The 15,498-nt window shown below is 40.0% G+C and overlaps 1 protein-coding gene across 2 annotated transcripts in view; it reads left to right on the forward strand.

The window, feature by feature from the left end:
• The window catches only part of LOC149546443 (guanine nucleotide-binding protein subunit gamma 1-like), a 93,257-nt gene that overhangs the window by 50,767 nt on the left and 26,992 nt on the right, over positions 1–15,498 (forward strand). The gene's annotated exons all lie outside the window — the stretch shown is intronic.

Raw genomic sequence — 15,498 nt, forward strand, 5'->3', positions numbered from 1 at the left:
GTGGTCCAAAAACTAGCTTGGCCTATTGCCCGACAATCTCCTGTCAAGCTCTTTGGATAAGATGGTATTCAATGTCATGGCATATAATTCGGCAAAGGTGTGCCCTATCATGATGGTCTTGTAGTTGTCAGGGTAGAAGTCACATCGATCTTATAAATCGGCCAGATCACATGTCTTGACCAAGAGTTCAGATAGCCCGTGCACACAACCCTATTAAAGAGCGTAGGGAGAAAGGAAACCAAGACCAAGATGCCAAGGTAGAAAAGCTCGGGTTGGAAACCTTCCTTGTTCGTCACCTTGTTACATCTCATAGATCTAATGGCCTTATAAATGCTAGAGGGAGTGAATAAATGACAGGGTGAGGTGGAGAGAGGACTGGTCGGGGTGTCATGAAGAATGGAGGTATGCGAGGTGAGGGAGCGAAGATCAAGTGTGGAGGGTTTGTGTGGGGGGGGGGTTGGGGGGTGACGAGGGAACAAGGTACATGAGAAAAGTTTGGGACTGTGTATAAGAATGTCATGGAGGGATTTGCATTGCGACACAATGAACGACCGTTTTGTAGCAAAGAAAGCGGTGATAAGCATCTTAACTGAGTATAAGCGAAGGAGTGAGCATTAAAAGCGGCATGCTACTTTATAGCCATCATCAGACCATTGGTTCATTGGACAAGTATTCTGGCATTTTGTAATGTTCCTTTCTAGCAATGGACAAGGAAATCCTTCCTCCATTCCAAAATTGCACCTTAGGAATCAACTTCTGCTGGACCTAGAGGTAAAACCAGTGTCTGTACGGTGTGGGGGTGGATAGTGGTCATATGGTGGTTACAAATTATGAGCCGTATGATGGGAACAGGCAAGGCCATACAGTAGGGAATGCAAGTCATACAGTGGCAACCAAGCACAAGTAGGCTGTACGGTTGGTGATGTAGGCCGTACATTTGGTGTTGTAGGTCGTACGATTGGTGATGCAAGTTGTACGGTGATAAGAAAAGGTGTACGAAATGAGGGTTGCAGAAGGGTATTGGGGCAATGCGTATGGAATAATGTAGTTGTTAATCAATCACAAAGGAATTAATAAACACACAAGGCACACTGCCACCTACGAATAAAGATAGATATATTCCAGAAACAATGATATTTGCACATACGAATGATGCTCTGACTTGCTAGATCCGAGCTAAGTAATAGACGGAATAGGGTGAGGGTTGGATCCCATCGAAACCAGAATAGGCAAGTAGGGAAGGTTTTTCACTTCTGAAATGACGAACACATGAACTCCAATAGGAATTCGCAATACAGAGAGAGTAATCCAAATCGCATAACAACTACTACCTACATGCCGTGCTTAAATACCCTTCGGAGGAACTTCCTAAGGGTTTACAAAGATATTTGACAGACACACCTACGGAAACAAATAAATAAAAATGGGTCCAAGATATACTAAATCAATTAGCCCATAAACAAGGTTTGATTAATTATTTATTTTATGACGGGAACATTACATCCCCCCATGCCAAAATTTGCTTGTCCTCAAACAAATGTAATGCCGGATGTGTTCACCTTCCCAAGTTGCATCATCCAATGAGAAGTGTTTCCAGTGTATAAAGTATTCCCTCAGTTTACGGTTCCATAGAGTCTTCTCACATCCATCAATGATCTTGGCTGGTTCTGACATGAGCTTCCCTTCTTCATTGAGCGGTGAAAGATTTGTGGTTACGACTATGTTCTGTCACACGACTTTCTTTAGGCAAGAGACATGAAAGATGTTATGGATGTGGCTTCTTTCTGGAAGTTCTAGCTCATAAGCAACTTCATTGATGCAGTGAGCTACACGATAAGGACCATAAAAATGTGGCTTCAATTTTTCTTTCCCCTTTGCCTTCAATGAGGATTGTCTGTATGGTTGGATTATGAGATAGACCAAGTACTCCCTTTGAAACTTCTCTCGATTTAGTGTTTGTTGGCGTAGATCTTTTGTTGATTCTGTGCCCTTTGTAAATTGTCCTTCAAGAATCTTAGGATGCCTTGCCCTTCCTGAAGCCAGTCCCTTTCCCTCGGTGTGCGGTTGTCACCCAGTACCATGTCAATGAATGAGAGGGGTTCATACCCATATAGTGCTTTGAAGGGTACCATTCCAATGGACATGTGACAAGTGGTATTGTGGCAATATTCCCCTAGAGCATCCGTTTGACCCATGCTTGTTGTGCCGAAGTTCCGAAGGTAGCCTTCTAGCCACTTGGTCACAATCTCTGCCTGTCCATTTGTCTGAGGGTGGTAGCTAGTACTTGGTGACAATTTTGTTCCTGCATATCGAAACAATTCTATCCAGAAAATACTGATAAGCTAACTATCCTTGTCATTAACAATGTTTCGGGGTAACCTATGCAAATGAAAAACTTCTCTAAAAAATAAGTCGCCTAACTGTGCAGCCTGGAAATTTGAGGAGATGGCTAAGAAATGTGCATACTTCGTTAGTCTGTCAACCACCACAAAGATACAATCCTTCCCTTTTACCTTCGGAAGTTCGGTATTGAAGTCCATAGAGATACTTTCCCACTTCCGTTCTGGTATAGGCAAGGGTTGCAGTAACCCAGTAGGCAAAGTGTGTTCAGATTTGTTTTTCCGTACTGCAACACCTCTCTTTTAAGTCCTTTCCACAAAAACCTCTCCCTAAGTTGTCTACAGGTTTTGAGAAAACCGGGGTGTCCGACCAAGGGTGAGGCATTTATTTCCTTCAAGATTTTTTGCTTCAGCTTGAATCTTACTTACCCATTTTTGTTGCCTCTCATTTAGATGTCGTTGCTCTAGGAAATATCTTAAACTATTATGATTGGTACGAACGACAAACTTGGCACCTACCAGATACTGTTAGGACCTTGTCATTGCATGCATGATGACCAACATAATATAAACGCTCCGCTTGTGTAAGCTTTCGACTTTCATAGGCTATCAAGTGTCTATCTTGCATTAAAACTGCAACAATGCCTTATTCGGATGTGTCACACTCTAGAATGAATTGTTGTGTGAAATCAGGTAAGGCAAGAACTGGGCAAGTGCTCATTGCTTCTTTTAACTTATCAAAAGTGCGTTGCGCTCTTTCATTCCACTGGAAGGAGCCTTTCTTAGTCAGATTTGTTAATGGTGTGCTGAGCTGAGAGAAACCCTTTACAAACCTCCTATAATAACTGCACAGTCCCAAAAACCCTCGTAACTCAGAGAGCGATTTTGGTGGGGGCCAATCCAGGATAGCTTGACTCTTCTCTTGGTGGACCTACACTCCCTATTTACTGACAACGTGCCCTAGGTATAATATTTTTGTCATTCTGAATTTACACTTGGATTGCTTTGCGAACAAGGACTGAGCCTTCATGATCCCTAGGACTTCATTCAACTTCTCGGGTGTTCTTCCCACATTTTCCTATTAATAAGAATATCATCAAAAAATAGCAACAAGCACTTACGCAATCGTTTGTTGAAGATGTGGTTAATGCAAGATTGAAAAGTAGTTGGTGCATTCGTTAGTCTGAATGACATGACCAAGAACTCATAATGCTTGTAGTGACAACAAAAAGCCGTCTTCTCCATGTGTTCTCGTATGCGAATCTGATGGTATTCGGAGCGGAGTTCTATTCTAGAAAAATAAACTGCACCATCCAGCTCATCCAACAATTCATTGATCTTGGAAATAGGGTATCTATTTTTTATTGTCTTCTTGTTGAGCGAATGACAGTTCACACACATGCGCATCGTCTCCTTTTTTACCAATACCACCGATGACGCAAAAGGGCTAGAGCTGGGACGGATTCATCCTTTCTCAAGCAGCTCCTGAATAGTCTTCTCGATCTCATCTTTGGATTTTTTGGGGTGACGGTATGGCATGGTGATAATTGGTTTGGTGCTAGATTCCAATTCGATGGTATGCTCAAACCTACGATGGGGGGTACGCCCGGAGGATTGTCTATAATTTTTTTTATCACGGGTGCTCAAGATATTTTGAAGATCATCCCGGTGGGGTGTCTGTTTTCCCTTGATAGGTTTTGTCAAAATGAAACAATGTGCAACCCATGCAATGTCATCATGCCGAAAGATGGCCTCCATCTACTGTGTCGAAACTTTCTTCAGTCCCTCATTGGCCATCCCATGTAGAACAACCTTCTTCCCATCAACCACAAAAGTGAAGTCCATCCGTTTGAAACTTTGAATGTATTCTTCAAGTGTCTCCATCCACTTTATGCCCAGGAGAACCTCCATATCATCTAGGTCCACTATAAAGAAATCCTCCATTATAGTGTGGTTAGCCATGGTGATACTCGGTTGCGGAACAAGGTGCGTACAGGTCAAAAGTGTCCCTCTGGTGACCTTGACCTAGAATCCTGCGTGTGTCTCAGTATGTTGACCTCTTCTTTTCACCAGAGACAAGTTTATGAAGTTTAGAGTGGCTTTGCTATAGAGCATCACAATCACCCTCTGTCCCTGAAAGGTTCCCCGCACACGAAATATTGTACACCTCGGGCTCCCAGCTAAGGCGATGGTTCCTTCATGCCGTACCAATGTGGTGATTCTCTCCGTATGGTTCAGATTAACCATTTTGGAGTCCTTGTGCGGGTGGTCGTCTTCTAAGGGTAGGTCCTCCTGATCATTGTCATCATCGGATATGACTTCAATGTAGTGTATTTTCCCTTTATCGAGGCATCTGTGCCCAGGTTCCCATGGTCCCTTGCAATTGAAACATAATTTCTTCCTTCAAAGCTCATGTCTGGTAGCTTTGTCCAACGAGGGCTTCTTCGACAGAGGTTTGTTATCTTTGTCCCTTGGAAATATTGGCAGTTTGGAGTGTGAGTAACCTTGAGAGGATGATATCGATGATGATGCCATGCTTTGCGCCTTTTTTATAGCCTCCAAAAGCATGGCAGGATTGAAACCTTTTACCCAACCCCTCAGTGGTTTCGTTAGTCTGTCCATGAAGAGCACTACCTGTCTCCTTTGGGAAATGTCCATGACCAAAATAGAGAGTTTCCGAAATTTTGTGATGTACTGGTCGACTGGTCCAGTTTGCCTTAGTTGTGCCAACTCTTTGAAATTAAGTTTTGGATCTTTACCATCAAATCAATCCATCAATCTTTCAGTGAATTCTGCATAAGTATTTACTTGGTCATGCCCCAGTGTGATAGTGCCATGATGCCACCATTCATGTGCCACTCCCTCCACGTGGAGTGCAACAAATTTTATTGCTTCTTCTAGTATTGGATTAAGTTGGAAATAAGTATCGACCTTCATCACCCATGCCTGGGAAGACATGGATCCGGATCCGTCAAATGGTGACAGATTTACCTTACTCAACTTTCTTCTAAGATCATCGTTAAAATATCCTCGGTTTCTGCCTTCAGAATATCTCATTCTCAATTCTTGCATAATCTTTGTAGGATATATCCTCCTCCAAATTTGCATTCTTCCAGTCTTCTCTCAATTGTTCTTGAACTTCCTCAAAGGTCTGCTTTCCTCCGTTTGGTACCTTCGCCTATGGAGGTAAAAATGACATGGAAGTTCGAGAGCGTGCTGGATGAGGGTTTGCCTTCCCTGACATTGAGTTCGCGCTATGACCATTTTGTTCACCGGATATTTTATTAGCTGCCAATTTCTTGAGAATTTCTTCCATAAGTCACTGAGTATCATTGATCTGAGCCTGATTCCTCGAAAGATCCCTTAGTAGCGCCATGAGTTCGGTAGGAGTGGGTTCTTGATCTGCCATTCTATTAATTGAATGGGATCCTCTTCTTTTTCAGCTATAAACTTTCATTCACTATCCACACACTGGTAGGATCGTTGGCTCTTATACCATTGTAATGTTCCTTTCCAGCAATGGCCGAGGAAATCCTTCCTCCACTCCAAAATTGCACCCTAGGAATTGATTTCTGTTGGGCCTGGAGGTGAAACTAGTGTCTGTATGGTGTGTGGGAGGATAGTGGTTGTACAATGGTCATAAAATAGGAGTCATACAATGGGAACATGCAAGGTCGTACCTTGGCAACCGTGCACAACAAGCAGGCTATATGGTTGCTGATACATGCCGTACATTGATAAGAAAAGGTGTACGGAATGAGGGTTGCGGAAGGGTGATAGGGGAATGCATATGGAATAATGTGGTTGTTAATCAATCACAAAGGAATTAATAAAAACAGAGCGCACACTGCCACCTACAAATAAAGATAGGTATATTCGGAAGGGTGATAGGGGAATGCATATGGAATAATGTGGTTGTTAATCAATCACAAAGGAATTAATAAAAACAAAGCGCACATTGCCACCTACAAATAAAGATAGGTATATTCCAGAAACAATGATATTTGCATATACGAATGATGCTTTGATTTGCTAGATCCTAGCTAAGTAATACACCAACAGAATAGGGTGAGGGTTGAATCTCACCGAAATCGGAATAGCCAAGTAGGGAAGGTCTTTCACTTCCGAAATGGTGAACAGAAGAACTCCAACATGAATTCGCAATACATAGAGAATAATCCAAATCGTATAACAATTGCTACCTACATGCTGTGCTTAAATACCCTTCGGAGGAACTTCTCGAGGGTTTATAAAGATAGCCGATGGCCACACCTACGGAAACAAACAAATAAAAATGGTTCCAAGATATACTAAATCAATCGGCCCATAAACAAAGGTTTGATTATTTATTTATTTTATGATAGTAACATTACATGTTTGGGATTGGTGGAGGCGGTGGAGCAGCGGGGGATGGAAAGGAGGGTGAGCTCCCAAATTGTTGTGGCTAGAATGTCGAACATGGAGGAAGCCTGACTAAACTTGGTGAAGCTTGTTTGAGGTGCGGACGGTGAAAAGGTCCTCGTTTCTCTCGTAAAGTGGAAAAGGGTAAGCTTACGAGCCATGGCAGATAAGTGGAGGGAGAGGGGAGGCAGAGAGTGGAGGGAAAAGTGAACTATGAGTCTGAGGAGGGCATGATTGGCCAAGGGAAGGTTGGATATGGTGAAACTACAGATGGAGGGGATAAAGGAGGCACAAGTGAGAATGTAGTCCATGACACTAGCACCACCATATTGAGGACAACAAGTAAAGAGCTTAGAACTCGAGAAGCAAGAGATGCCATTCAAAATCACCAGATCGGAAGACTTGCGCAACTGAAGGAGGTGGCGACCATAACAAGAAAGAGGTTTACGACAATCCTCTGAAGATTGTTGAAGCCCTAGGCTAGCAGGATTTGTCTAAACCACTTTGCAAATCTCTGGTCCGTGCATTGATATCCCCTAAAATGATGATATCACCCATGATCATGAATTTGGAAATGCACTTGAGCAAGTCCATGAAAGGGTCACCATCCTCAACATTATGCATGGCATATGGTGAGGAGGCTGGAGAAAAGTAGTAGATTGCAATGAAGATATCTCTATGATGATGACTAGTGCAATCAATATAGATCCATAAGAATCTAGCAAAGGTGTTAGAGTGGACCACATAGGCAATACTAAAGAGAGCACCTCCAATCAGGGAGGCAACACCCCTAGAGCCACAAACACCACCAAAAGCACAAACTTCCTCCCTACACACAAAGAATCACTGGTATCTTGCCAAACTAGGGAGAGGACATACAGGGCTCTTATGAGTCTCAGTAACAATCAAAATATTAGCCAAACCAACCACATCACAAAAAAGACCAGGCAAGGACCAAAAAGAGCCATTGCCATTCCAACATTTGATAAGCAAAGAGCTGATGAAGGGCTCAAACTTGCCCAACTACTAACGTGACCGTCATTTGGTCTTGAAGGCTGGCCTTGGTTCCTAGCCTCTGGGAGGAGAGTCATGAGTAACTGCTTTGAAGTTTCAAATAACTGCCTATTTCCCATCCCTCGCCTCATCCACGCATCAGAAGAATAACGAACTAGAGGAGAAGAGTGTAGAGATTTTTACATTGAAAGATAAGGTGGACAGTGTGGTTATTGTAGTGCCACAAATCCTAGAATGTGGGACTCCCCCAAGGATATATGCATCGTACTTGTTTGAGTGTAGTCTTTGTTTCAAATTGTCAAGTGTAATTTTGGGTTAAACTCTTCCATAGAAACCCCACATTCATTTCAAGCATTTTACTTTTAGTATTGTTTCCTTTCGAGTTATAGGATAGAATGACTACAATTGAGTCCTAGTGCACATATAGTGGTGTCCCATTTCATGTTCACATCCCTGGGTTGATAAAGAAATGTACCTTCATGATGACTAAGATAATTACGTAGTGTAAATATCTAATCACTAACTTTAGGGCCTAGTTTTTAAATCTTTAGAGGAGGCCAACAAGCCTCTTAATAGGGGATATAGATGATGCACAATCACCTAAATGAGGGAGCTGGGCCCAAATTTGACGTGTGAATTCAACCACTTTGTTCCGTTTGAATTCAAACAATTCCCTTGTCACGTAAATAAATTATGTTCAACATTTTTGGTTCTTAATGTCAATCCAAATCTTTTCAATTACATGCAAAAACAGCAAGGTGTCCCCTCAATACTATAGTTAGACAATTTATGCTTACTGTAAATGTATTTAACATCCCCTGAAAGATCCCAAAAGGATTCTTTCATTGAGCTTTTGTAAATTTTAATTAAAATAATAAATTTTCCTGTTCTTTCCTTGTGGTCTTAGAGAATTAGGCAGAAGTTGTAGAAAGGTTGTTTCTTCTTTTTTGTATTTTCCAGATATAAGTAAAACAATAATTAAAAACAACAAATAATATAATATTCAGTTAACTAGAATAGCTACAAATTGTACCAGGTAAGATATGTAATCAAAATGCCAGTAAAGGTGTTTACAAACAAAGACACCAGCTGCAAGAATGGACCAGCCACGCACCAAAAGGGCAGAGATGGTTGATGTAATCCAACCAACAAATCACGTGTCAGCTGAAAGACAGCCGTACGATTGCTATATTCACACCAAGGCAGCAAAAAAGTGTTACAAATGTAAATGGCAGAATACTTGACTTATTAATCAGAGATCAAAATGATCTATATATACAAAGAGGAGAGTCGAATAGAATAGAAACATTCTATTCTAGACTACACCTAAATATTAGAAACATTCTAATATTTACAGAGATATAATAAGATACAATAGTGAGCATTAAAAAGAAACATAAAGATTATTATAATACCCCCGCTTAATGCTCAATCTATTTACTACACCAATAGATCCCCTGAATTCAACAAACTTGTCAGGACCAAGGGGTTTTGTGAAAATATCTGCTGATTGCTCTGAGGTAGGGAGATAGAGTAACTGAATAGATCCATCTTCTACTAATTGTCGGATGTAATGGCAATGAAGCTCTATGTGCTTGGTTCGTTCATGAAACACTGGGTTCTTGGCAAGTTTGAGTACTCCTTGATTATCTGAAAATAAAGAAGTTGGACCTGCTTGAGGAATATGCATATCTGCAAGCATCTGACGGAGCCAAACTGCTTCACAAGCTGCCTTGACAGCTCCTCTATATTTTGCTTTTGTAGAGGAGAGTGCATGTGCCTGTTGCTTCTTATTGGTCTAGGTAACTGTTGTAGATCCTTTACTGAACACATAGCAGAAGTAGATTTCCTGTCATCAATTGAGCTGGCCCAATCGGAATCGGTGAATCCACTGAGCTCAGGAGTAGTATTCCTTGTGTAAAGAAGACCATAATCTGAATTACCATGTACATAGCATAACATACGTTTTGCTGCAATCCAATGATCAGTCTTGGGGTTCGTCATGAACCGTGAGATGTAGCTGACTGCAAAACTTAGATCAGGTCTAGTAGTAGTAAGGTAGATGAGACTACCTACTAGCTGCCTGAAGAGTGTTTCATCTATAGGAGGAGAAACAGATTGTGCGGACAATTTCAGACCAGTCTCCATAGGAGTGGAGTTAGGTTTGCAATCTTGCATTCGAAACCTGTTAAGCAAATTTCTGGCATACTTGGATTGAGACAAAAAAATACTGTTGTTAGTCTGGCAAACCTCAATACCTCAACAATAATGAAGCAATTCGAGATTTGTCATATCAAAAGTTTTGCATAGATCTTGTTTGATTTCTGAAATCAAATGTGCTGAACTCCTAGTAATGATCAAATCATCCACATAGACAACAAGAAAAATAATATAATTACCAGAGTGTTTAATATACAAATTACTGTCTGATGGACTATGCTGAAATCCCTGAGCAACCAAGTATTGATCAATCTTTATGTACCTAAGCCCTAGGGGCCTGTTTAAGACCATAGAGGGCCTTCTGGAGTCTACATACTTTTGGTTTTGAACCAACAACCTTGAAACCTGGGGGCTACGTCATGTAGACTTCTTCCTGTAATTCACCATTGAGAAAAGCACTCTTCACATCCATCTGATGAACTTTCCAACCATACTGAGTTGCAATGGCAAGAAGAATGTGAATAGTGCTCATCTTGGCTGTCAAAGCAAATGTCTCCTCATAGTCAATGCCTTTGCCCTGGGTGAATCCTCGAGCAACAAGTCTAGCTTTGTATTTGTCCAAGGTACCATCTGCATGGTACTTGACCTTATAGACCCATTTACAACTAATGGGTTTCTTCACAGGGGGGAGATCTGAAAGAATCCAGGCGTGGTTCTTTTGAAGACTTTGAAGCTCAGTATCCATTGCCTGTTCCCATTCTGGAATTCCTTTGGCCTCTACATATGTTTGGGGCTCAAGGATACTGTAGATGTTGGCCATAAGAGCTATATTAACTATGTTGTGCTGAATGCTCTTATTTTTGGAGGTTCTACCCTCAATGATTTCATTAGGACAAAGATCACTAATCGTTTGAGCCCACCATTTTGGCCGAAGAGTCGAGGAGCCAATATCAGATGCTGTTGGAATAGTTGGATGAGGAGCAAGAGCATGAGCTGTATTAACTGGAAGTTGCTGAGGTGGTGTATCAGTAGCATTAGATGACTCATATAAAATAGAAGAACCCAATTTAGGGATTGTTGAAGATTGAATCTCAGAATGCGGTGAGGAGGCAGAGAGCGGAAATGGTTTGAGTTCCTCATCAAATACAACATCACGACTGAAGATTAAACGATCAGTATTTACATCAATCAGTCTGTGGGCCTTATGTGTGTGACTGTATCTTGTAAACATGAGCTTCTGGCTTTTGGAATCCAACTTAGTGCGGCTGGCATTAGGAATCCATACATATGCTAGAGAGCCAAAAACTTTCAAAAGGTTGATCCTAGGTTTGAGACCAGACCAGGCTTCCTTAGGAGTCTTATGATTAACTGCAAGGGTGGGTGATTGGTTAAGAAGGTAGATAGCTGTGGATACTGCTTTTGCCCAATATTTTTTGGGAACATTTCTATGTTCTAGCATAGCCCTAGCCATTTTTGTGATGGTATGGTTTCGACGCTCTACAACACCGTTTTGCTGAGGGGTGTGAGGTGTGGTGAACTGACGTCTAATGCCATGAGTAGTACAGAAGGCAGAGAAAGCAGAAAAATAGAATTCCCTCCCATTATCAGTCCTAAGAGTATCGATGGAGAAACCAGACTCTTTTTCTACTAGAGCTTTAAACTGCTGAAATACAGGAAAAGCATCTGATTTTTGCTCAAAAAAATATACCCACATTTTGCGACTGCAATCATCCACAAAGAGTAAGAAGTATCTGTTCCCAGTAAAAGGAGTATTCATAGGACTACATACATCAGCATGGACCAGCTGGAGCAGTTTAGATGCTCGCCATGATTCACCATCCTTAAATGGTGTCCTATGTTGCTTCCCTGCTTGGCAAGCTCCACAAACGCAATGGTTTTGGGTCTAGATATCAGGTAGGCCATGGACTAAATTATCCCAAGCAAGTTGTGCTAGATATTGAATGTTCAGGTGACCGTATCGCTGATGCCAAAGACTACTGAGAGCAGATGATTTGGCGATGAAGGCATGCTCAAGGGAATTGCCTGAATCTACAAGCCTATAAATACCATGATCCTCAAGACGGACAACAAGAGTAGTGCGAGAAGCACGATCAATAATCAAACACTTATTTCCACTGAAAACGACATCCAACTGAGGAGAGTGCTTCATAATCTGACTAACAGACAAAAGATTATGTTTCATGCTAGGAACATAACAAACATTGAGGAACATGAGTTTTCTTCCTCCAGATTGAATTTGAACATTGCCCTTGTTGACAATATTGTATTCCTTGCCGCCTCCAAAGATTACTGAGTCAGAATAGGGAGTGAATTCAACAAACCAATCACGTCTGTGAGTGAAATATCGAGATGCATTAGAATCGATGTACAGGGCAAAAGATTTCACATGATCTGCAGGTATGTTGGCCATAAAGGCATGGTAGATAGATTCTTTCTGCTCTGAGTGTTGGGCAACATTGGCTTGCTTTTTAATTGAGTCTGACTTCTAATGCTGCTAATACAGATGCTCATAATATGTGAATATCTCAAATGGCACAAACTTCAAGGTAAGAAAATGAAAGACACGAAAAAATTGGAGAAGTACCTAGAAGAGAGCTCGAAAAACTCAAAAATAATGTCAGAATTCGGATCCACTAGCTCGAAAATTGGGGCACAAAAATCGAGGCACCCAGAAAAATCTGACAACCCATTTGAGATCTCGAAAAACCCAACAAGAATATGTGATTAATTTTTTTTTCTGACCCCAAAAATTAGGGTTTCGAGCAAAATATCAGTCGGCGGCTATGGAGGTCAAAAAACAATGAAAAAATGTCGGATTTGGAGGCAAAAACTGTTGGTTTTGAAGCAGAGAGAGGCGGCTATGGTTGGAGTATGCAGAAATGGCTCTCGTGTTGAAGAAAACAGGGTTGATTTAGGGCACACAAGTTTGAAAAAACAACGTCCAATAACTGAAAAAACGACGTCGAACAAGGCACGTGCGGGAAAGAGGGCAGATCTCTAGCACAAAATGAGCACTCTCCAACATACAGGTGTGATTTTGTGGAGCAAAAATGTGGGTTCTGAAAAAACGCAGGCTGTGATTTGCAGATATAGATTGAAATCGTGAGATGCAGTAAAAAATTGAGTCTCAACTTCTGCTCCAGTGGCCGAAGACTTCTCTAAACATAATAAAAAACGCGATTTGCAGAGGATGAAAAACGAAATCGTGATTTTTAGATACCAGTGAAAAATGGTAAAAATGACTCCGATTTGCATACTCGAGTTCGGAATTTCTCCGGACAGAAAACCCTAGGCGGGTTTTTGGAGAAAGTAGCTGAAATAATTTTGGAAAAGAAATTTAAACAAATAATTTCTAGAAAACATTATATATTTTTTCCAATTTTTTAAAAAGTATTTAGCTCTGATACCATGTTACAAACGTAAATGGCAGAATACTTGACTTATTAATCAGAGATCAAAATGATCTATATATACAAAGAGGAGAGTCGAATAGAATAGAAACATTCTATTCTAGACTACACCTAAATATTATAAACATTTTAATATTTACAGAGATATAATAAGATACAATAGTGAGCATTAAAAAGAAACATAAAGATTATTTAAATAAAAAGATCCCAACGTGCCAAAAAATACCCCCAACGTGCAATGCACAAGCACCCTCAACGCTGAACTTAACAATCTTTGTCAACTGCTGAAACAATATTGTAGAATGCTGCTGAAACCACCTATTGGGGTTTGCATCCCAATAGCTAGGCTCTAGGGTTTGCGTCCCATACCTCTAGAATCGCTCCTCAGAGGAAAATCGCAAATACCAAGAATGAAGATGTAAAAGATAATGAAAGAATGAGCCAACATCTTCTTTTATCTCCCTCTTAAAGCCAATCAAACACTAAAGGGAGAATATGCCTTTCCTTTTATTATAAAATGACATCTTTCAATTAAAAGACCTTTATGTATAAGAAAAACACCCCTTTCCTCAAATAACATAACTTTAGGTGCCCGAAGGTCTCTAAATGATGAAAATAAGTTACAATAATTCAAGACCTTTCTAACGAGCTATAACACATAGGCTTGACCGACCAGATGAAGCCAAAAATCCCCTTATTATTCCAATTAGCTATATAAATAGTTTTATTTTAATTTATTTAAACACAAACTTAGGAAATATTAATTTCTTTTTCCTTCTATTCAACTGGAAAGCCAAACCAACCAAATAATCAGTGAACGGGTCTTGTCACCTGCCTGTGACTGATGCCAGGCAATGTGGGCCAACTGGCAGTCCCATACCTAAAAACTAGGGATACTCCTAGAAAGTAGGGAATATACCCTGTCTCCTTGAAACTAAAATTGTATACTGGTTTCGTGTCATTTTCTTTCCATTTTCCTTCAATAGAATTAATTAATAAACGATAACAAAATAATAATAAAATAAATAAATAAAGTACACTAGAAATTTTAATAGAAAAATATAATAGAATATATTATAATGCAATAAATATATAATATATTAAGATCAATAATAAATAAATATCAATGGTCAATAGAATATTCATTAATATATATATATATATATATATATATATATATATATATATATATATATATATCATTGATATATAAATTGATATATTTTAAATAATAACATTTATAATGCAATACATATCAAATAATAAATGAGAAATAATAATCTATTATGTATAATAAATAATATCAAAATAAAGATAAATAATATAAATCTAATATATTAAATATTGTCATATATCATTTGCCTGCTATAGCCATGTCTAAACAAAACAATGAAGCGACGTGTCTCATTACCCTTTATGCACGCATGATATAAGAAACATTAGAACTAAATAACGAGGGCATCGATATATATCTCTATGATATAGCCTTACCAATGGGGGATAGGAAGAGGATGGAAGAACAAAAAGGAACATCGAGGAAGAAGATGATCGAACAGCAAAGAAGACGATATCCGCAGACCAGAGGCCAGTCATGTATATGATAATAGAAGTCAGCAGTAGAAGGAAGCCACTGAAGCTCAATACACTCTGAAATTGTTACAAAAGATATTGGCAGTGATTTAAATATGCAATCACTCATAAGAACTTCAGTCAGTGCTACACAGGATCAAGCCTCTTATACCATCAAACATTATTCACGATAATAAGAGATATAAGAGGAATCGATCAAAGGGAGGAGAGATCCGCATAGCAGTAGAGGACGTTCATCGAGCACAGGACGACATAATAAAGGCACATAGAGAACATTCAGTCAGCAGTTAAACCGTACCACAAGGATAATGGAATAGAATACCAAAGCCAGCAGTGACAAATAGATGAGAACATTTGAAGACATTGAGCTAAGGACACAATTATGGAGAGAGATGGAGGAGCCGTTGGGAAGTCTCGGGACTGCATAGCTAGGAAATAGTAGAACAACGTCAGCCATATGATGGACGGAAATCTCACAACCTATTTGAGGAATGGATGGGCAAGGAGTCGCTGGAGTATTATTGATCATGTACAGATTCAGATTGGGGAAAACAAAATCTATC

Source organism: Cupressus sempervirens, chromosome 7 (genome assembly GCF_028749045.1).
Source record: "Cupressus sempervirens isolate cs-2001-9-10 chromosome 7, ASM2874904v1, whole genome shotgun sequence".
NCBI lineage: Eukaryota > Viridiplantae > Streptophyta > Pinopsida > Cupressales > Cupressaceae > Cupressus > Cupressus sempervirens.